The sequence below is a fragment of the Sminthopsis crassicaudata genome, chromosome 4 (assembly GCF_048593235.1).
Source record: "Sminthopsis crassicaudata isolate SCR6 chromosome 4, ASM4859323v1, whole genome shotgun sequence".
Taxonomy (NCBI): domain Eukaryota; kingdom Metazoa; phylum Chordata; class Mammalia; order Dasyuromorphia; family Dasyuridae; genus Sminthopsis; species Sminthopsis crassicaudata.
This window is the reverse complement of record NC_133620.1, coordinates 466,948,351-466,971,812: the sequence shown is the minus strand read 5'-3', so window position 1 is coordinate 466,971,812 and position 23,462 is coordinate 466,948,351. Positions and strand designations below refer to the sequence as shown.

General features: G+C 43.4%; 1 protein-coding gene across 1 annotated transcript in view; it reads right to left on the bottom strand.

The window, feature by feature from the left end:
• GPC1 (glypican 1) overlaps nt 1–23,462 on the bottom strand; it is a 147,895-nt gene that overhangs the window by 33,484 nt on the left and 90,949 nt on the right. The gene's annotated exons all lie outside the window — the stretch shown is intronic.

The following is a 23,462-nucleotide window of genomic DNA, read 5'->3' as shown; positions in this document are numbered from 1 at the left end:
TAAAGTATAAATTAAATACAATATATGTATACATGTCCAAACAGTTGTTTTGCTGTACAAAAAGAATAGGACTTTGAGATAATGTACAATTAGCCTGTCTTCACCTTTTCTTTATCTCAGACCCCTCTGCCAATGCGGGGAAGCCCATTAACTCAGAATCATATTTTTTAAGTTACACTTTTAAATGCAAAAAAAAAAAAATTATAAGAGAAACTAATTATATCAAAAATCAGTTCTCTGTCTCTCTCTGTCTCTGTTACTCTATGTATGTATGTATGTATGTATAGATAAAAGCTCACAGGCTCCAGGTTAAGAAGCCCTAGTCTAGTCCAGCCCTCTCAATTTTCCAGGAACAGAAAACCGAGGCCAGGGACTTGTCCAAACTCACACAGGTGACAAAGGTTCAAAGTCCATCCCTTGGGCTCAAAAGGCAGCGCTTTCTCCACTAGGCTGTGCTATTATTACATTATTATTACATCTCTCTGGGCAGACATGCTTCTTGACAAGTGGAAATAATCCAAGTCTGCCCATGTCTTAGGGCAAAAAGATCCGATGGGAGAGAATGTTCGTTAAAAGGGTAAAAACTATTATACAACAGGAAATGATATCTTTTGAAAGTAATTTTTGAAAAGCTTGTCAAAGGCTTTGCAGACCTTAAAGTGCTATATAAATATCAGTTATTATAATTATTAAAGAGATCCTACGACGAAATACTTCAGGAAAGTGGAAATAAACCTTTCCAAAATAAATCACTTGCCCCATCCCTATCAAATTACCTTTCTGGAAATTCTGAATTTTCATACATTGTGACTGCATAAAGTGGGGCATGCTAATAACACAATAGAGCAATAGGATTTTTAAGCAGAGGAACATTTCCCAACTTCCCATTGGTAAAATCCATGAAAGTTCACTAAATGGTCCCAAGGAATAACAAGCTACCAAGAAGAGCTCAGAGAGAAAAGAGACCACAAAGAATAGGGGAAGAATAAAACCCAAATGAAGCTTGTATCCTTCCCAATTAAGGAATCTTTAATACGAGGCCTCCATATCCATTTTGTGCTTACTGTAGTATATGGTATAAGATGCTGGTTTAAACCTTATTTCTTCCAGTTGCCTGGTTTTTCTTTTCAAGTGAGATAGACTTCCTTGAATGGCTTCTATTGCTGAGTTGATCCAAATTGGGATATCGTCTTAATTGTACAATCGAGAGAAACTGGATTTCTTGCTTGAGATCTCTGGATCCTAGAATCTTGGAGCTAGAAGGAATCTCCAATCAGTTCAGGAATTCCCTCTAGAGCAATCCTGATCGACAGTCATATAACCTCTGCTTAAATGCTAGCTGTGGATGGAGAGCTCACTACTTAACAAGGTAACTTGTACTACTGGGAAGGAAGAAGCACCTACTACGTTCCAGGCACTTTACAGATATTATTTCATTTGTTCCTTTATTCTACAACTCACATTTTTACAGCACTGGCAATTCACAAAATGTTTTTCTTTTTTCTTTTTCTTTTTTTCCTTTTGGAGTTAAGTGACTTGCCCAGGGTCACACAGCTAGGAAGTGTTATAAAATGCTTTTCTTACTACCATCACTCAAGCAGGCAGTATGATTCACTTCATTTTCCAGATGACGAAGGAGAAGAGCAGAGAAATGAAGATGGCCCCGTATTACATGTCTAGGAAATGCACAATATCTGTAGGGGGAATTTAATTCAGGCTAATTGTTGGAAAGTTCATTAGTGCACTGACTAGAGTCCGACTTCCTATAGTTTCTGCTCATTCCTTCAGATTTGATGAAGTGAACCCAATTATCACGCTCTCTCTCTTCTTCTTCGTCTCCCAAATCATCCCTTTCTTCCAACTAAACATCCTTCACTCAGCAACTGACATGGGTCTGAGAACCATTCTAATCCCTGTCTTTCTATGTGCTTCATTTGGTCACTGTCCCACTTAAAAGCCAGGACTGAACATCACTCCCCAGAAGTGGCACGGTTGGCACTGAGTAGAGTGGGGCTATTATCTCTCTTGTTCTGGGCATGTTTCTCCTATTTTTTCAGCCAAAGAATTTATGAGCTATTTTGGCCATCAATTCATTCATTATGAGAACATGGTCAGCTACAACCTTTTAAAAATGAATAGTTTTTGTGAAGCTGGGGGTTTCCTTTGTCCTGCCCTTGTACCCTGGCAACTTTGTGCTGACCCCCATTATAATTCGATGTGCCACGAGGTCTGGCGTTGAGTTCAAGACTAGAGGAATGCCTTGGAATTGGATTCTGTCATGAACTAGATGAGTCATTCTTAGCTCTGAGTAAGCTGTAAATTTGATGCATAAATATTCTAAAAGAGACTCTCCGTACTGGAAGGGAGCTCCCATCTGACCTTCTCCTGAACAAGAATCAGTTCTGCAGTAGCTCTAAATGATGGTCATCCAGTGTCAACTTAATGACCTCTTCGATGGGATACTCCAATCACTGCATCTTCAGTCAAACCCAGTCATCATTACACAGGACAGGACCAAGGACAGAGCCCTGGGACACGCCACTAGAGACCTCCCTACCAGGTTTACATCAACCCACTAAAAGTATGGTAATATCAACACTCCCACAAGTGCTTGGCTGGATATAAATTCACCTAATTATATTATTTTCCTATTAGCATTTCTCTTGCTAGCCCATAATACTTTCATCGAATCACAGAGGGATGAAGTTCAACCCATTTTACAGAAATTACTCCTAGAGATTAAGTGACTAAGGATTTCACCACAAGTAAGACTCTGAGGTACAATCTGAACCAGATCTTATTAACTGTAAGTTCAATACTACGCCACTTAACGGCCTCCAAGAGATTCTTTGTATGTGCCTTGCTGAAATACAGTAACTTTTGTCTTCCAGTCTCAATATATAGAAATCTCAGAGAATGAAGTTTGTGGGGGTACCTGAATTATGCCATTAAATGTTTCCCTTTTCTTGTTTCTCCTCCTTTTAAAAAAAGTCAACCCTGGCATAGCAGATAAACAAGGAATCAGGAAGACCCGGTTCAACTTTCCCACTGATACTTACTGATTGTGTGATCCTGGGCAAGTCACTTAACCTTTAATTGCCCCAGGAAACTAAGACTACATATTGTGGAGAAGATGCTGAGCTGCATGGGGTGGGGGAGGGTATTTTTTTTCCTCATCAAAATTACTGAAATTACCAGTCTGGTCCTTTCCCTATTATTAGCTTATAAACATCAACAAACTTGCAATTACTATATATAAATAAGAGCAAAAAAAAATTAGCAGGATTACATACAAAATTGCAAAAATATAACAGTTTTAAAATTTTTTATTAAACTCATGGTGGTAACAAAAACAGTTCTTTTCTGAACTGTTACTCTCTTCACGTATAAAAAAAAAGTTTCATTGTCATTCTTTTCTTTTTCATCTCTATCCCTACTCATAAGATACTGAAGTTTTCCGGTCAGTCATGGATGTCATGCTTCTCTTCTATCTCAAACAGATTTGCTTAGGGGGCTTATATACATACCTATGATTTACTCTGCTTGTGATATGACACCCTTAGGGCAAAAGTAAGGAAATTTGCCCCAAAGTAAATGGTTCTACAAGACTTTGCTTTTTGAGTTCTTCTGTCATTTCTAACTTCCTGTCTGACAATCTACTGCCCTTTTATGCATTTTCTCTATTCCCCTGTGGTCTAAGAACTCAGGAAATCCAGCTTGTGATAACTGTAAAGTAGAAGTTAAAAGGTTTTTCTTAGATCCTCCGGGGGAATGGGAATGCCTCCACATCTTTATGCAGGTTCTCCTCCATACCTGGGATGTTACTTCTTCTCTTCTCCTCCATTTCCGGGAATTGGGGGCTTCCTCTAAGATGTGGCTCAAATGACACCTTGGGCAGGTCTTGCCTGGCTCTCTCCTTGGCTAAGTAGCCTAGTGGTAAGAGTATCTTGGCTATATTTATAGACACATTATCTCATTAGAATGGAAGCTCTTTGAGGGGAGAGACTAATTTTTGTACTTATATCCCTGGCCTGGGGGATATGGGCCTTGCATATAAGTGCTTTACAAATGCTCTTTTCTAGTTTCCTCTCCTCATTCTTTTCCTTTCTTCCTTCTTTCTTTTTTCCTCTACCTTTTTTCCTTTCATCCATCCTTCCTCCCTCCCTCCCTCCTTGCCTATTCTTTCCCCTTCCTCCCTCTCCCCTTCTTTCTCTCCTTATTCTTTCTTCCTCCATTCTTTCCTTTCTTCCCTTCCTCCTTCCTTCCTCCCTCTTTCTCTCCTCTTCCTCTCTCTCCTTCCTTCTTCCTTACTCTTTCTTCCTCCATTCTTTCCTTTCCTCCCTCTCTCCTTTTTCCCTCCATCTCTCTCCTTTCTTCTTCCTCCCTCTCTCCTTCCTTCCTCCATCTCTCTCCTTCCTTCCTTCCTTGCACAAAAAGCAAGTGCTTAATAGATACCCAGTAACTGATTGCATTCATCCACCACTCCGTTGGCTTCCAAAGCCTCCTTTATCATTTCCCGGGGCTCCCTGCAGTAGGTAGATGAAACTAGCCCTCGGTTATCTTTTAATCTCACCATATAATCAAACCAGCTCCTTTTTCAAACATACATCTTGGATAATATCCTTGGGATTTTAGACTTAGCTCTAGCAGGGATCTCAGAAGCCTGCATTATAACTCTTCCTTGTATGTAGGATATCACAGCTAAAATAATAACAACCAACAATTCTAGGGAGCTTTGAGGTTTGCAAAAAACTTGATATTTCTGCCTCGCTTGGTCTTCATAACATCCGGATGGGGTGGGGGCTAGTCTCATCTCTGTTTTAAATATAAAGAAGCTAAAGCCAAGAGGGGTTACTGACCGGCCCAGAGACACACAGGGATTTAGTGGATTTCAGGCCCTCCCGACTGCACGTCCCAGGAACGTGCTACGGTCCCCTAGAGCCCAACACGGACTTCTATTGCTCTCAGAGTCACCCCAAACTGTGACTTTTCAGACTGTGATGGTCCCTGACTAGGAATGACCCCTTGGTATCTGGGGAGCTCTTCCCTTGTCCAAGGTCGTCCATGAGCTGCCTCTCAGGCCTATGATAACTGTACCTTTCTAGCAATAAAGCCAAAGCTGGCCTATCCCAGGCCTTGTGATTCTAGAGTTGCCATCCCATTCTCAGCGAGGACGCGATAAAGCTGACAGCCAGTGTGGAAAGTAGGGGAGATGTCCAGGAAAGAGCCCTTGAGGACAACAACTGCTTGATTTCTTTCTCTGTGTCTTGTGTTCTTTCTAAATGTAAGGTCTAACAGGCCTTGATATACAGTAGGTATTTAATAAAGGTTGTCCTGGAATACAGCAGACACTGAATAGATGCTGTGGGGTCTGGCACACAGCATATGCTTAATAGATGCTTGCTGATTTACTGATTAAGCATACTCCCCCATTTGTCCCTCCAGAAAAACCCCCAAACAAAACATTTTGGGAAACTGACTGGAAAAGCCTGAGAAAGAACAGAAAACACTCAAAAGTAGGTTTTCTCCTCCGAGCCGTGGGCCCGGCCCTCGTCGTCTCTGAGACTGTGAGGCGATCACGCCCCAGTCCTTTCCCAGTGATCCTCTAGCTCCATGAACCTCAGTTTCCTCCTTTGTAAAAAAGAAGGCGTGACCCTTGTATGTAAGCTCCCCCACAGGACTTTGGGATCTTTGTGAAAGTCTCCCGTGATTAACCCACGGCTGCTCCCTCTCAGGGGCGTAATGAACCACCAGAGCACTCATTATTCTGAGTTACTGCTGTGAGAACCCCCTCCATGTTGGACCCCGGGGCAAGCAGCATAAATCAATGCCGGGATAAGCAGCATGAAGCATGTCTTCAAATTCATAATTCATGATGTGAAAATATTACAAGAAATAATTAAGACACATCCGTTTGAGTGGGAGGAAGGATTAGTAACTACAGTGGCTTCCACACATCTAAAGGAAAGCATGTGTTAAACATTTGTGCCCTCTAAATCTCTGTGCCCCCGCAGAAATCCCCATTGCCACACCCTAGTTACAGCTTTGTATCCACTCCCCACCAAGATGGCGAGTGCTCTTAGCATGCACGAGAGTGTTTGTGTTGTGTTGTCCCGGGGGGGGGGGGGGGGGGGGGTTGGAGGGTGTGTCTACATCCCCAAGTGCCTTGTGGATGCTGGGTAAACTCTCTCTGATGCTGAGAGGGGATTCTGACATTGAATGGAGACTGGAGCACTTCTCACATCGCTCTCGACCTAAGCCTCGAGGATTCTGGGAGGGCTTTCAGCCGAGGCCGGTCTTAAGAACTGAGGATCCCTTGTTTGTCCTCGTGGTCCTGGAAGAGCCCTCGTGGTGGCCAGAGCCTGGGAGCTCCTCCACCCGGGGCAACTGCGCCACAAGCTCTTTCTAAAAACTGTCTCAGGAGGCTAGCCGCTTCCCGGGGCTGTTATCACTGGGACTCTGAGCCTCTGCTCAGCCTGGGGAATTCATTTTAAGACTGAAAGGCTCGTTCTGACAATTGTTCATTAAGAAGACAGAGAAGAGTGCTAGAGACTTTCTGCCAGTGACCCAGGAGCTCAGACACCAACAGAAGAGGCCTGGAGGCAGGCAAAGAACTCGGTTAGTAGCCAAGGACCAAATCTGGGGCTAAATGCCACCTGGGGCACTTCCCAGCTGGGGAACTCTGGCAGCCGTTAACCTCTGGCCCATCGTGTGCCGATACCAAGTCAGCGCACAGATCGGTCTGCCTGAAGCCGCTCGGACCCCAGTGTAGCTTTAGAATCAGCAGAGCCGAGCGTGAGCTTCATGGCAGCGGCGTCAGCTGGGTGACCCTGGCACACTCAATCAGTGCCTCCGAGCCCGGCTTTCCTCCTGTGGAGAATGACACTTGCACTAAGCCTTTGGGCGTCCCACAAGTCTTTGGGCAGCTTCAGGCCACCATGGCCCAGAACTGCATTAAGACTTTGGGGAGTCCTGTAGGTACCAGTCTCCTGCCCCTGGCCATCTTCCGCACCAGCTTCCTGGACCAAAGAGCAGGCCCTGGTCGCCTTCACCCTGTCAGCTTTGGAACCCCTTTATGATAAATGCTTTGATTGACGTGTTACATCTCAGTGGGCCCCAGCCATGCTCAATTTTCCTCCTCAGCCTTCTTCTTGCTGGTCACCTTGGCCTTAGATGGGTATTCTCCTATCCTCCCACTCCCAGGCCTAGAACTCCCATAGTAACAACAATAGCATTTATCTAGCACAATGGTTATGTTTTTAGATGGGTATTCTCCTATCCTCCCACTCCTAAGTCTAGAACTCCCATAGTTAACAACAACAGCATTGATCTAGCACAGTGATGTTCCCCATCCTCCCTCTCCCAGGTCTAGAACTCCTATAGTAACAGCAGTAGTATTTATATAGCACAGTGACTTATGGATGTAAAGTGGGTTCTATCACCCCCATTTTACTGATGAAGAAACAGATTTTTTGGCTTAGCCAGCCCTTTAGGATTCTAAAGACAATTCCTCCTTTCATCTCTGAGCTGAACATCTTCCTCTCCTTCCAATAGCTTCCCCACAAACTTCTGGCTCTCCCCTGGAGGAGCTCCAGTTTGCCAAAATCTCCCTTTGTTTTTATGGGGTCCAGGGAGGCAAGGGGATGAGCCCAGGTCAGGGAGTAGAAGGAATCAGGGCCTTCTCTCTCTCTTACACCCTACGCTTCTCCTTATTAGTCTGAGACTCAGTATGCATTCTGGCAGCTAGAACACCACTTGCTCACACTGAATTTATGCCCCTGTTTTTACACGCAGTAATTACACGAATTAATGGTGATCCAAGTCTCCCGCACTTATGTACCGATTCTCTGAATCTTTTAAATTGTTCCTAGCTCCGTGCGTCTCACTAGCTCTGGTTACAAATGCCGGCGTCTTTCAATCTCTTAATGGTAGATTTAAAAAAAATCAATTCAAGCCCTTCCCTAGAATCACAGAATCAAAGCATTTCAGAGCAGGAAGGAAGCCTGGAGTTTCTCCCTGATGAGTTGTTATCCAAGCTTTGCTTAAAAGCCTTCATTAGGGAGGAGCCCACTCACCACCTCCAGAAACAGGTGATTCCACTTTGGGACAGCTCTAATTGGGGGGATTTCTTTTCCTCCTTCAATCAAGTCCAAAGTTGCCTTTTTGTAGCTTGCAACCAGCCCTGCCCTCTGGGACCCAACAGAAGGAGACTAATCTTCCTTCCCAATGACAGCCTTTTCTCTCCTTCACAGGATGCTAGATTTAGCCGGGGAAGGCACCTGGGGGCCCACTGAGTCCATCCCCCTCATTTCCCAGCCCTTTGTAAGACTCTGAAGAGGAATCGGAACTCCAGTCCTGGAGCAGTTTTCTATTTGCTATTTATTTCTGCCTACCATGATCCTCTCATTCTCCAGGTTCCTGGTTCCTTCAGGGATAGAAGCAAAAAGGACGGGATTTTGAATGTAGACACTTTCGGTTTTAGCTGTTACTTGTTTCTTGTGCAATCCGAGCCTCAGTTTCCCGATTTGTGAACAAGGCTTTTGTATTAAATGATCTCCAGCTTTTCGTTCTCACTCAAAAACACAAACAGGTTGGGGGCTCCTGACCACACCCTCCCCAGAGGATCACCCAGCTCGCCATTTTGTAGACGTTGGGACAATCTCAGTGGGAACGCATGGCCCAGCTGAAACCTGGGATTGGAATCCCTTGGGCCTTCTGGGGAAAAGGAATAACCAGAGCTTTGGAAGCCCTGACTGCCGGCAGCATCTGGGCCCCGCCCTGCTTTTGTTTTATCTGGGCTGGCTCGGGGTGGGGCACGCAGCCGGAGGCCCTGGGAGCTCCACACATGGTGCCCACCTGGGCAAGTCCTCCACTCAGCTCCGTCCACAGACCTCAATCGAGCATTTAGATCAACACGCATCCAGAACCGGACGGTACCCCCAAGAACATCGCGTCCAGACTGCTCACTTTTCAAAGGGGAAACTGAGGCCCAGGGAGGGGATCACTGATCCCCTCCATCAGAGATCTGTGGCAGAATAGCTCTAGGGATAAAAGGGACTCAAGATTTGCTCCGTTCCCCTCATTTTTAAGGAAAGCACAAGTAATAGACAGCAGGAAGGATTGGACCTCAGGTTATCAGATTCCACAGCCAGAGCTCTTCCTCTGGTACCGTACTTATGGCCCCATTCTGCTTTTCTAGGATTGCCTCCCACTCTTCAGCATCATTCTTCAGAACATGCCCTGAGCAAAGCCTGGCCCAAAGGATACCTCTTCCGAGAGCTTTCCCAGATTTTCTTAGTTACAGCGTTTCCCACGTTTGCCTTGGGCTGCATGTTCCTCATTTCCCTTGCTAACTTGTAGGGTGGTTTTTAAGGGGTGAGGGGCATCTGTTTCTCCCTTTTGTTTCTAACATAGGGCTTTTTATATAATAAATGCTTCATAAATGTTTGTTGAATGAAACATGGAATGAATGAATGAATGAAAGGAGAAGCCATCCCTGATGGAAAAGCCTATATTTTACAAACCCAGATCTGGAAAGGCCTTCAGAGATCATTGAATCCAATTTCTCCATTACAATGATGAGGAACCCAAGTAAGGGAAATAGCTGGCCCAAAGTCACATGACTTGAACTCCAGTTTTTCATTTGGTGCTTCTTGGGAAATTCATTGAGGACTTGATGAACAACTGGGTAAGGATTCAGCTCAATCAACCAGTCAATCAACAAGCATTTATTAAATAGCTATTTGGATTTTGTGCTGCCCGAAGACAGTGATAGGAAGTGAATCTGAGATTTTGTTGGGTCAGAGACTCCAGGATGAGGACATTCCCTTTACCAATGCAGACCATCACCTTTTTTGTTAACATGTCGCCGTAGGGAGTTTCCCAGAGCACAGAAAGGATGCCTAGGGTCACATAATCAATATGTCTCAGAGGAAGGACTTGAACCCAGGTCTTTGGCTGGCTCTCCCTCACTATACCACATTGTCTCTCAGGTGCTAGATATCAAAATAAAATTGAAACAGTCCCTGCTCGCAAGGAGTTTATACTCTATTGAGGGTGACAACATGTATATGTATAAATATGTAGAGGAAGCACCAGTAACTGAAGGGATCGGAAGGGTTTTATATATATATCCATCCACCCATGCACCCACCACCCATCCATCCTTCCTTTAACTGAGAGAGGAACAGTGATTAGTAAGTTAGCTGGTGTCTAAGGCCATCTTTGAATTTCCCCATCACGATCCCAAATCCAGCACTCCATCCCTTATGCCACGGGTTCTCAAACTGTGGCCCACGGGCCAGATGGCAGCTCGCCGGGTTATGGCAAATGGGCTGAGGGGCAGAGACAGAGCGTGAGCTTTTAAATTTTACTCTAGTCCGGCCTCCCACAGTCTGAGGGACAGTGAACTGGCCCCCTATTTAAAAAGTTTGAGGCCCACTGCCTTATGCCATTTAGGTGATTTTTAATTATTTTATTTTGTATCCCTAGCACCTCAAAAATAGCCTGGTATCCAGTAGGCACTTAATAAATGTCTGTTTATTGATGGAGTAACAATATCTAAGGTGCCTTTATCTTTGACTTTCTACAATTCCATAAAAAGAAACAATAATGTTCTGTGCTATGAGGTCACTTATTTCTGGGTTCTTCTCTTCCCCAACAATAACTAATCTTTGAATCATCTGACCCTATTCTAGGCAGTCACACAGCCATTATGATCCCAGACATCAATTGCTAGTTTCCCATTTCTCAGATGGAAAAACCAAGAACCCATATGCTCAAAGGATCTGTCCATTGCCAGATTCAAAGCAGGATCTGAAATTCCTCCCTGTCGATTGAACTTCTGCTCCCTCCGTCACCTCTATAACAACACAAGTCTCCCAGCGGCTCTTTTTTCTTAATGAGAGTCTCCTCAAGGAGCCTGCTGGTCCTCTCCCTGCTCCCTGGCAGCAGTTGCTCCCAGAGCAGCCAGGCTCCGTTCCCCAGGCTGTTTCCAATTTGGTCTGGCCTGTTTCAGAACAAAGCTTCTGCGTGATGGGCGTTCTGCAGATGACGGTAGCAGCTTCCCAAGTACAGGGACAGGGCTGTTTCTGGATGATATATCAGAAGCCTGCCAGGAGCGGGGGCTATAGACGATGTTTTAGGTGTAGAGGGCCCTGCTTTATAAGTTGGGGTTGGGGTCACAGGACCCTACATTTAGAGCTGGAGAAAGCTCAGTGGCCATCTAGAACTACCTTTCCATTTTACAGATGTGTAAACGGAGGTCCAGAAGTGAAGCCATAAGACTAAACCCACACTGAGAACAAGTGTGAAGCTGGGACTCAAACCTACTTGTTCATGCTCGTTCCCCATTCTGCATCTTTACGCATTATATTCTCCTCTCATATCAAAACCTAGTAGTCTTTCCAAGCCCGACTCAAGACTCATGTCCTTCATGAAATTTCCATCCCATGATTGTAGTTTCACATAGATTTTTCCCTCTTCTAAATTCCTATAGCATAAAATCAAGGAAGAAACCTTTCAGGTGAGGATCGAAGGTCAGTCCTAAGATCAATCCCTTCTCCAACCTCTTGCCAAGTGGTCATACAGGCTCCGCTTGAAAATCTCCAAGGATGGAACTCAACACTTCCTGAAGTTGTCTATTCTACCCCTGGCCAGTCCTTCTTGGGAAGTGGTTCCTTATATGGAGTTGAAATCTAACTCTCTGCAATTATACCCATTTCTCTTGGTTCTGCCCTTTGGAGCTAACTAGAAAAAGTCAATAGTGGAGAAAAGTGGGTCTGAATTTTCTTTTTCTTGCCATGAGTAATTCTACTTTAGTAGCAACTTCCGTTTTGGTATAAATGGGCACTCACATCCAACCTTACATTTTGCTGAATTTTACCCTAGATTTTGGACAAGGCTAACCAAACATGACTGTTTTCTAAACAGAAAGACTGCCTTGTAGGAAGACTCCATGCTCTATGAGCATGGAAGAAGGAGAGAATTCCCTGAAGGACAAATTATGTACCCTATAGAGCAGTGGTCCTCAAACTTTTTAAATAGGAGGCTAATTCCCTGTCCCTCAGACTGTGGGAGGCCGGACTATAGTAAAAACAAAGGCTCACACCCTGTCTCCGCCCCTCAGCCCATTTGCCATGACCCAGCGGGCACATAAACGTCCTCAGTGGGCCGCATCTGGCCCGTGGGCCGTAGTTGAGAACCCCTGCTATAGAGCATCAGCTCTGTTCTGGGGAGGCTGTTTTATTTTAGGGGATAAGTGAAAGAAGACCTTCTTTGTCATTTTGTATCCTGATCATCCCACAGGACTGGCTTTGGCTCCTCTGCTGGCAACCCCAAGCTAGGACTGACTTTGGAATCATGGGACTTCTGAGGTTTCCTGTCCGTGTGATGCTGGGCAAATTATCGAACCTCCTTTGGATATCAATTTTCTTTCATTCAAAATGAAGGTGTTAGATTAGAGGACTCGAGAACCCTTTAAGCTTAAGATTTATGACCCTTACTACTGATGGGCTGTATGATATGGTGGATAATATTCCGGACTTAAAAGTCAGGAAAAAATACATTTAAATCTCTCTTCAAATATATTTATAAGTTGTGAGACTTTGAAAAAAAAAACACACACAGCTTCTCTATGCCTTCATTTCTTCATCTTTAAAATGAGTGCTGCTGGTGCTCTCTAATGTCCCCTCCGGTTCTAAATCCACTCAAAGATCTGTTGGACAGATCAGCCCTTCCCCCCCTATATCCTCCCAGATACATCCCTGCCAGTGCCCCCTTCTATAAGGAGGGGGAGCTGGAGGGAGGTGGGCAGTCCCTTAGTACGCTCCTTTCCTCTCCCTGCCAGTGACACCAGCCTCTCTCTGACAGACACTGAGCCGATCCTCCATCTAGAGGTTTTGAGTGTGTTTGCAGACTTGGGAGAATTACATTTAATTCCTTCCACTGCAGAAAATCTGTATCCATTTTGTCAGATGATGGTATTTCACCCCCAAACTTGAAAGATGTGTTTTTAAATGGTTGTTAGAGCCATCTACAGCATAACAAGCTCTTGAGATTGAAAACGACATTAACGCAGCGGCTGATGTTAGAGTGAATTAAAAAGGCTCCCTGTTATTTAGGAAACGGTGGCTGGCTTCCATTATGGCTAAGCCGGGATTCTGGCGGGATGTTCTTTTGTTAAAAAACACACCAGTTTCCAAGCGAGAGCACTACGGCCAGATTAAACTTTCCCGAGGATGACTTTTTTTTTTTTTTGGTTTTCGGGTTTTATTTTTTAGGAAGAGGAGGGGGGAAAAAAAACACCATTCAGATTTAGCTGGCCTTGTTCATAACCAGAGCTGCCCCACATAATTAAAGATAATTGTCAGGTTCCTAATACCTTTATAATTACCACTGCAACTCCTCAGCTTCTAATGTAAATGACTTAAATAATTCAGGATGAAAGGCAGAATATACACTTAGCAATGGGAATGGCCCCTCCCTCCCAGCCCCAGTAGAGAAACAAAAGTCTTCCGCAGGATTGACAGAAAAATAGGATTGTGCTGTGCATTTACCGAGGGCTAATGGTTGGAAGGTCAACACCTATTTCCCAAGTCATTCTAAGGCTCCCCCCTCCCTAAGGCATTTAATTCCATTTCCTGGTGTTCTGACCCACTGTCAGGCCATAAAACATATTTATGGCCTATTGAAATACTTGCAGTGAAACAGACATCTGATGGGGATCTCTGGTTTCCTACTCGAGCCTTCCATGGACCAGCCTTGTTTAGAGCAGAAGAGAATTAATTGTCTGTCTGCTTCAAACAAAATCAGGGGCCGTGATGAATCAGGGCAAATCGTGACCTTGACCTTTTCTAATAGCAGGCCTGGCTTCCTGCCTCCACCGTTCCTCCAATCTGGCAGCACTTGGACCAACGGCTCCAGAGCAGGCGGTCTTAACTTTTTGTGTGTCCAGGATGGCTTTGGCAGCAGAGTGGCTCCCTTGGATTACGGACGCTGAGACTAGGCTGAAAGTAGGGTCATCCATCTGGTAGAGGGAAGGGTGCTGCTACTCCTAGGGCCCTTGGGCCAACCTGCCCATAGTTGGCAGTTGGTAGTTGCAAACTTTAAGCACTGCTAAATGCCCCACATTATGGCAGTTGTTATTCTTATTATTTGGCAAGTCACTGACCTCTCAGATCTCCCGTTTCCTCATTGCTCTATGAAAGCATTGTTCTTGAGCCCCCCAGTCCTTGAGAGGGGGTGCCTGCTGCCAGAAAATCCTGACAGTCATGATTTTTTTGCTTTAATTTTTGCCAATTGCCCATGGGTAGAATCAACCAAGCATGCGATCAACAAACGTACATTAAGTTCTTATTATGTGCCAGATGCTGTGCAAGGTTGTCAAGATAGAAACGCAAAATGGAATAGTCTTTACCCATAAGGGGCTTATATTCCACAGGGTACCACCACACACACACACACACACGACACACACACACACACACACACACACACGCGCACACACACACACACACGCACGCACACACACGCACACAGCACATGCATCCCCTTAGATACAGGGCCTCCCCAAGTCTTAGTGCACTTGTATTAATAAAGTTCACAACCTCATTAGGTTTTTGGAGACACTCTGCAAAACTACGTCATGTGCCTGACTGCTGAGCCCCATCCTCCCCCACTCCCCAGATGGATTCCTCTTGACAATAAATACTTGCTTGTCATGTCACCTGTAGCTGAAATTCCTTAATGCTCTAACCACCTGCCCAGACTTCCTCCTCTTACCCACAGCTGGGACCCTCCCGGATTGTCTGCCCCTCCCAAGTCAAGCCTCTCTGTCTAGTCCCAAGTCTAGGCCATTTTCTGGCCCCATCTATCTTGCTACCTCCCAGGAAACAGCACAGACCACTATAAATTCATGGAACTCCTGGGTCAAAAGGACGGAGCTTCCTTTCCTGTTCTCCAAGAAGTCTCCCAGTAGATGAATCTAGGAGAAGCCCCTCTTCTAGGATAGCCCTGGGAAGGGCAGCCTTTTGCTCCGCCATCAACAACTGAAAACAGGGATTTGTTGCCAGCCAGCCCAGAGGCCTGGGGGAATGAGTCTAAGTAAGAAATATGTGGCTCGAGTAGGGAGGAGGAAAAGCTGGTAAGGAGAAGGGATGCATTTCTCCTCCTCCTCCTCCTCTAATACCCCTGGGCATTAAGAGATGAGTCAAGTGCTGGGTTAAATGATTGAAGGGAAGTGAGACTCTAAATGAGGCAGGGTCCCCATGGCCTTCAAAGTCTTCCTTAGCTCCACTGAATCTCCCCCTACCATGCGGAATCCCAGATGGAGGCCTAGAAGGAGAGGGTCTCTAGTTTGTTACCTCTCTCTTTTTAGGAGGATTAAAGTGAAGTAGAAGGTAACACATAGAGTCAGGTAAAATTTGACTCTGACTGCAGAGCCAAGGCTTTCCCTTTTATACCACATGTGGCCTTATTTCCACCAAGCTCTAGCAAGATCTCTATGCAAGCTCCCTACAGGCAGGTTTGACTTTGTATCTCCAGTGTCTAGAACAGCACCTGGTATACACTAGGAACTTAATAGATGCTTGTTGGCTGATGGATTACTTATCTGTGGGTATGCAGAATCGCCCGCTGGATTGTAAGCTTCTTAAGGGAAGGAACTTGTTCATTTTTGTATGTGTATCTCCAGCCTCTAAAACAGTGGCTGGACCTAAGTAAATGCTTGGTAGATTATGAGGGAAACTACAAGGTGTAGCTACTATAGGCCTCCAGGGATATCCCTACTGTGAGCCTCCGTGGACATCCCTACTGCGGGCCTCCGTGGACATCCCTACTGCGGGCCTCCGTGGACATCCCTACTGCGGGCCTCCGTGGACATCCCTACTGCGGGCCTCCGTGGACATCCCTACTGCGGGCCTCCGTGGACATCCCTACTGCGGGCCTCCGTGGGTAGTCCTACTGTGTCCATATATAACTTGTTCTCTATAACCACCTTATGAGATAAGTACTTTAAGGATCAGAAAATCAAAGATCTAGAACTGGGAGGAACCTCAGAGACCATCTAGGACAAAGCTCTTATTTTCAGGTCATGAAGCTGGGTCCCAGAGAGCTTAAACAACCTGATGAAAGTCACACAGGTGCCAAATGGCAAAGCCAAGATTCGAACCCTAGATTCTTTGGATTCTACATCCAGGGCTTTTCCACTGAGGATGAGACTCTGTCAAATGTTGAAGATTTGTTCCTCTTTCCCAGACCTTTTCCCTATATAATGTCACAGGCTTTGTGGATGACGAAGGACAGTATAGCTCGCCGTGAACTGTGGCAGCCATGGCTTAGTAGCATAAAGCTTTGAAGGATTCAAGGAGGCAGGACAGGCAGAAGAAAGGAAGAGGGCTGACATGAGTTCTGCTGAGAAGATCCCTTTACCACTCCCATCATCCTTCACTCTCTCAGCCTAAAGTCTAAAGCCAACCTTTCTGGATGACTCCATGGCTTCTGCAAAGGGACCTTCCTTTCTCTCCTAGACCCAGTCAATGTCACATGATCGTACTCACAATCCAGCCCCATCATTGCCAGATGCTTTTAGCAAGGACAAGAGGCAGAATAAACACTGGCCCAGAGCCATCAAACGGCCAAGAGAGGGCTTGTTTAAAGTGGATTTTGCCAGACAGTTTATCCAAGGAGAAAGAGGAGAAGCATGCAATACAGTCGGGGAGGGGAGAAGAAGAGAGGGAGGAGAGGGAGAGAGGGAGAGAGGGAAAAGGAAAGGGAAATGGAGAGAAAGAGAGGGAGGAAGAGGGAGGGAGAAAAGAGAGGGAAGGGGGAGAGGGATGGGAGAGAGATACAGATAGTGGGGTTTGTTTTTTTTTTTTTTTTGGTATCAAAGCAAAGGTTTATTGGAAATTGGCATGTTTGGGATCAACTAGGCTCTAAGTCTCTAAGATGGAAGGAGGGGAGAGAACCCACTCTTTGATATTAGGAATAGCAATCACTAACATTTAGATAATTCTTTCAGGTTTGCTGCGCACATTATATGGATTATCTCAGTTAATCCTCACAAGGACCCTGGGTAAAGTGAATGTGGTTATTATCCTCATTTTACAGATGGGGAAACGAAAGTTGGGAGATTAAGTGATTTAACTAGGGTCACACAGCCAGTAAACATGGAGGCAAGATTTGAACGCAGGTCTTCCTGACTGCAAGTCCAATACTCTCTCCTACTATCTGAGCAGGACTTAACTCAATTTAAAACACTTGTTGAAGGAAGACTGGGGACCTGAGGAATGGAGAATGTATGGGAGGTGGTCCTAAGAGCGTCTCTGCTAATCTTTCTGTGACCACCTTCATCCTCCAGGGTTCAAGCCTCCTTAGCTTCAGATCATCCTTCTGTCACAGAGGAGAGAACACTTGCACCCAAGTTTCATCATCAAAGAAAAAGAGGTAGTAATGCTGACCTCCTACCCAGGGACCAACACAGACTGACTAATTAGCTAGCCATGAGCTGAAAAGGGCCTGACCAATTAGCACCACAGGGGCCCTAATGATGAGAGGGTCCCAAGTGGATAAACAACTTTCTATTCTGACTACAGGGAGCGTTGTCAATCAGGTCTCCACACTTGTGTTAGGTGTTATGAAAGAGACAGGGATGACAAGGTCTCTGTGGAGTTTACAGTATAGTTAAGTGGGGAGAAAAGACGTATATACAAGAAATGTTACTTACGACAAAAGATGTCACAATCCCAGTTATGACTGAGTAACAGATTTCTGTGTTCCAGCATATGGTCTATTCTTGTAAAAGTACCATGTAGTATTTAAAAATATGTATACTCTCTAATATTCCCATTTAGAAGGTGCTATAATTTTTTTCTTATAAATAAAAGGCTAATCTGGGGGAGAGGGTGGGGAAAGGAGGGGGAAAAGTATAATAAAAGGTTTCGCAGTTGTCAATGCTGAAAAATTACCCATTCATATATCTTGTAAATAAAAAGCTATAATAAAAAATAAATAAAAGACTAAAGGAGACTACAAGAAGGCAAAATCATTATAAGTGTAGTCAGGAAGACTCTATGAAGCAGGAAGAATTTGAACAGGGTCAAATAGAATTAAAGAAGGCAGGGCACTCCAGGTGACAGAAAGTCCAAAAAGTACAAGAAATATTCAAAGATAGCATGGGAAGGTGTAGTGGAAAGTAAGGCTGGAAAGAAAAAATGGGGGCTCAGTTGTAGAAGGTTTTGAAATACTATACTAGTATTTGAATTTTTCTTCAAGGTTAGAAGTTCTTTTTTAATATATCCTATTTGTAGTTATTTTGCTAAACATTTTCCAAGTACATTTTTTTCTTTGAATCTCTAGCATTTGAGTAGAATAGTAGCAAGAGAGCCCATCTCAGCGTGAGGAATTTTTTCTTAAAAATCTTATTTAATATTTTATTTTTTCCCAATTACATGTAAAAACAATTTTGACTTTTGTTTTTCAAAATTTTGAGTTCCAAATTCTCTCATTTCCTCCTATTTCCTTCTGTTTATTTTATTTTCTCTCTCCTTTTACCCTGTCCATTCTCAAAAGTATTTTGCTTCTGACTTTTATCTCCCTGAAACTGTTTTTCCTTCTATCAGTCCCCCGTCTTCTCTAATCCTTTTCCCTTCCTACTTTTCTGTATACATAGATTTCTACACTCAATTGAATGTATATATTACTTCCTATATTAGCCAATTCTGATGAGAGTTCATGAGTTTCATATACTCCTTTTCCTGCTTTCCCCAGTTTTCACTCCATAGTAAAATCTCTTTCAGGTCTTTTATGTAAGTCAGATAACTCATCCCTTTCTAGTTCTCTCTCTTCTTCCAGTGCATCCTGCTTTCTATGTATATTCCTTTTAACTGCCCTAAAAATGAGAACATTTTTAGTAGTTACAAGCATCATTTTCCCCATGTAGGATTATAAACAGAATAACCTCATTGAGTCCCTTATGATTTCTATTTTCTGTTTGACTTTTAAAATTTCCTTTGCAGCTTGTATTTGAAAGTCAAATGTTCTATTCAGCTCTGGTATTTTCAGCAAGAATGCTTTCAAGTTCTCTATTTCATTGGATATCCATTTTTCTCTTAAAGAGAATTATACTTAGTTATATTGGACAGGTGCTTCTTATTTGTAATCCTAGGTTTTTTTCCCTCTGAAATATCATATTCCAAGCCCTGCAATTCTTTAATTTAGAAGCTGCTAAGTCTTGTGTTATCCTGATTGTGACTTTTGAAATATTTGAATTTTGTTTGTTTTGTTTTGTTTTGTTTTTTGATTGCTTCCAGTATGTTCTCCTTGAACTGGGAAATCTGGAATTTGACTATAATATTCCTGGGAGTTTTCATTCAGGGATCTCTTTAAAAAGATGATCAATGGGTTCTTTAAATTTTTATTTTGCTATCTGGTTCTACAATATCAGGGCAGTTTTCCTTGATAATTTATTGAAAGCTAATACTTAGGTTCTTTTTTTGATCATGACTTTCAGGTAGTTCAATAATTCTTAAATTATCTCTCCTGAATCTATTTTCCAGGTCAGTTGTTTTTCCAGTGAGATATTTCATATTTTCTTTTACCTTTTCATTCTTTTGATTTTGTTTAATTGCTTCTTGAATTCTCACAAAGTCATTAGCTTCTACATGTCCAATTCTAATTTTAAAGGGATTATTTTTGTCAATGAGCTTTTGTATCTGCTTTTCCATTTGGCCAATTCTACTTTTTAAGGAGTTCTTCAGTAAATTTTTGTATATATTTTTTTCCATTTGGCCAATTCTACTTTTTAAGGCATTTTTTTTCTTAAAACTGGATTTTTGTGCCTCTTTTACTATTTGATTTATTCTGTTTTTGTTTTTTTTTTTTTTTTTTTTTGGGTGATTAGTTTCTTCAGTATTTTTTTATGTCTCCTTTACCAAGCTGTTAGCTCTTTTTTCCCCTGACTTTCTTGTATCACTTTCATTTCTCTTCTGAATTTTTCCTCTATTTCTCTTATTTGATTTTTAAAATCCTTTTAAGTTCTTCCATAGCCTGAGACCAATTCATATTTTTCTTTAAGGCTTTGGATGCAAGATTTTGACTTTGTTGTCTTCTTCTGAGTATATGTTTTGATCTTTCTTGTCACCATAGTAAATTTCTATGGTCAGAACTTTTTTCTGTTGCTTGCTCATTTCCAGCCAATTTTTTGACTTTTAACTTTATGCTTAAGTGGGTCTCTACTAACCAAGTGGAGGGGGCACTATCTCAAGCTTCAAGTTTTTTGTGCTCCCGTTTTCAAGGGTAATTCTTGGAACTGGTAAGTTTTTGGCTCTTCCAAAGTGATATGACCTAGGGAGAGGTGTATTTACTACTCTCCTGTATTGTACAAGGGTTTGTGAGTGACCATAAACACTCTTTTCAATCCTGGTCCCTGCTCCCCTGTGGCCACAAACTCTGCTGTGCACCTGGTATTCCTCTTCTCACTGAGACTCAGGACTGTGAACCTGGGTATCAGGATCCAAGTAAAGGCAATAGAGTTCCATCTCTCATATTAACAAAGGGTCTTCTATAAATCTCTTTCAGACCTATTTTCTGATCCCTTCACTCTCTGTGAGCTGAGAGGTCTAGAAACTGCCATTACTGCCAGTGATTCAGTCACCTGGAAGTTTGCTCCTGGTTTTCTGGGGTCTGGTCTACTCTGGAATAAATTCCTCTCTCACCCTAGTGCAACAGACCATTCCTGCCAATCTTCTTAGTTGTCTTGGGCTAGAAAATTGTTTCACTCCATCTTTTTGTGGGTTCTGCTGCTACTTTAGATTTCGTTAATCACTATTTAGTTATTTGGAGATATTTGTGGAAGAGCTCAGGTAGGTCCTTCCTTTTCCTCTACATCTTGGCTCTGCTTTGGTTAGAATTTTTAAAATAAGGCCCATAAACTTGTTTCTTTTTAAATTTTGACATCTGTATTTCAACATCATAAGACTCTTTGGAAGCCTGTATATTTTATGCAATTAAAAACACTGAGAACAGATCTGTAGACTTCACCAGATTGCCAAAGAGGTCGTGACAAAAATAAAAACTTAAGAACCCCAGAGCTAAACACTCGAGGGGTGGCAGAGTGGTGACACAAAAACACTGTTTGGGGAAAATTAATAATTAACCTGGAGTTGCAATCCATGCCTACTGCTGCTGTTGCTTCTAAAACCATCAGAGCATATTATCAGGAAGCACTAAGATGGTCACCTAGCTATGAGATCCTGGATTGCGGATTCACAGGTGGAAAGGACCCAACTCTCTCATTTTGTCAGTGAGGAAACTGAGGCTCAGAAATGTTAAATGAATTACCTTAGGTCACTGGAAGATTCCTGAGTTTAAAAACAGCCTCAGTCACTTACAAGCTGTGAGAACTTGGGTAAATAACATAACTGTCTTAGTTTTCTCAGCTGTAAAATGGGGATAATGATAGTATCTATTTCCCACAGTTGTTGTGAGGTTAAATGAGATAATATTTTGCAAAGCACTTTGCAAATCTTAAGGCAAGATGGATATGCTGCAATTATTATAATTATTGTATTATATGCAGAGCTTCACTATACAGAGGACAAAAAAGATGCCAAAATAATGAAATGCTAAATAAGTTTATATAAAAGTAGAACAGAAAATAAGATCTGTAGAGATTTAGAAAGGGTGGAGAGATGGATATGGACTTAGGTAGTCGGCATCCTGGGAGAGATGGGATTCAATGGCTATATGAAAGGTTCAAGACGGTTAGAAGGATATTATGAAAGATTTGGAAGTGGACAGCCCTTACAGCTCACTTATTACAGCTCCCATCCTTTCCAGAGAAGAAAGCTGAAGCCCACAGAGCTTAAAACCAAATTATAGACTCATAAATCTAGAGCTGGGAGAGACTTTATAGACCCCCCTCATTTTTACAGATCAGGAAACTGAGGTCCAGAGAGGAAGCTATTTGCTTAAAGTAACAGATAGGCTTTCTCTGACACTAAATCCTAAGCCTTTTCCTGCTGTTTCCACTATCACCAGACCGCCTCCATCATTAGGTTTCCATAGAATGACAAATGAAGATCCACTACTCAAATATTCCAAGGAGAAAGTGCTCTCATTTATATTATTTTATTATTATTGCTATTAATATGTAAATATTATATAATATTTGTATATTACCATATCCTGACAGGATAATTCTAGCCAAAAGAGGCAAGCAGTGCTGCTGAAAAGAGAACTTGTTTGGAGGACAGAAGGCCTGTCTTATCTCCACTGTTCATTGTGGGATCCCGCCTCCCCAGGTAAATCTATGAGTCCCTCTGCGTTTTCTCCATTTGTGAGATGGGAGATAGCCCTTATTTTCCCAATTCCAGTCTTCTTGAATAGAGGCTGCTTATTAGAGCATCGTTACTGGAAAGTTGGACATCTAATCCAAGTGACCCCTGAGGTGGTCTCTTTTGTTGCTTTACCACGGGTACGCCCTCCACCACTCCTAGCTCCCACCTCCAGGAGGAGAGAGGTGGCCCTGGGTTGAAAAATATAATAAGTACAGGAGCAGTTCCAGATGAGCACCAGCTCCACACCAGCCTGAACACCCCGAGGCCCCCACCTGTCACCGTTCATTCCCACCCAGAGACCAACGTTGCCTCTGACAGCTCCCTGGCCCATTTCTCCAGGCCTCGAGCTCCGGGAACACATCAAAGGCCGGATTCTGTCTTCAGCTCCATCCCTGTGGGCAGCTGGGCTGGGCTGCCTGCTTTGTGCAAAGGGCTCCACCCAGGTGTGTCTGCAGAAAGGCAATTCATCTCTCAGAGGGAACATGAAATGAGGCTTTGGAGAAGGAACCGGCCCAGCTCTCAGCCCAAGATCGGATGGTTTGCTTTTGGTTTTGAATAGTCCTATCCTAGCCCCACATAGTCATCTTCCACATGACCCAAGAGAGTAGTTTACTCTGTTTCTTTGCCTTTACACAAAACTAATCAAATTTGTAATCCTATTGTGCCAGGCACACAGTAAGCACTTAATTAATGCTTATTGACTGAAGACACTGCTATCAAGCTGTGGTGACATCAGAACATTACAGAACCTCTTGGCCTAGATCTCCATCCCTATTCACAGATTATAGGACTATGGATTTCCAGCTGGAAGGAACCTCAAAGGCCATCTAATCCAGTCTTACAGCAGAGGAAACTGAGGTCCAGGTACCTTCGGTTCATAGGATCAGAGATCTAAAGCTTTAAAGGAACTCAGAAACTATCTCTATTATCCAATTATTATCCAATCTCTATTATATTGAGGGCTACTGACCCAAGGCTGGAAGGGATGTTAGGGGCCACCTAGTCCAACCTAATCCAACACAAGCACCCAAAGTGACCTGGGAGTTGAATTTGGGACCTGCAACTCTGAGATCTGTGATCTTCCCATCGAAGTGCGCAGTCAAACCGCACATTGAAGGCTCCTCAGAA